This window comes from Nannospalax galili, unplaced genomic scaffold (assembly GCF_000622305.1).
Source record: "Nannospalax galili isolate Female #2095 unplaced genomic scaffold, S.galili_v1.0 scaffold356, whole genome shotgun sequence".
Lineage (NCBI taxonomy): Eukaryota > Metazoa > Chordata > Mammalia > Rodentia > Spalacidae > Nannospalax > Nannospalax galili.
This window is the reverse complement of record NW_008338126.1, coordinates 780746-781147: the sequence shown is the minus strand read 5'-3', so window position 1 is coordinate 781147 and position 402 is coordinate 780746.

The window sequence follows — 402 nt, the reverse complement described above, 5'->3', positions numbered from 1 at the left end:
CAAGAAAACAAATGATACCAAATGTTGGAGAGGATGTGGGGAAAGGGGACCGCTTATCCACTGTGGTCAACCCTTATGGAAAGGGTTGTTCAACCCTTATGGAAAGCAGTGTGGAGAACACTTAAAAAACTACAAATGAATGTACCATTTGACCGAGTTATACCACTCCTTGGCATATACTCAAAGAACTCATCCTATTGCAGAGATACTTGTACATCCATGTTTGTTGCTGCTCTTTTCACAATAGCTAAGAGATGGAAGCAACATAAGTGCCCCTCAACTGACGAGTAGTTAAGAAAAATGTGGTATATTTACACAATGGAGTTCTATTCGGCAGTAAAGAAAGATGAAATAATGAAATTTACAGGTAAATGGATGGATCTAGAAACTGTTATACTAAAT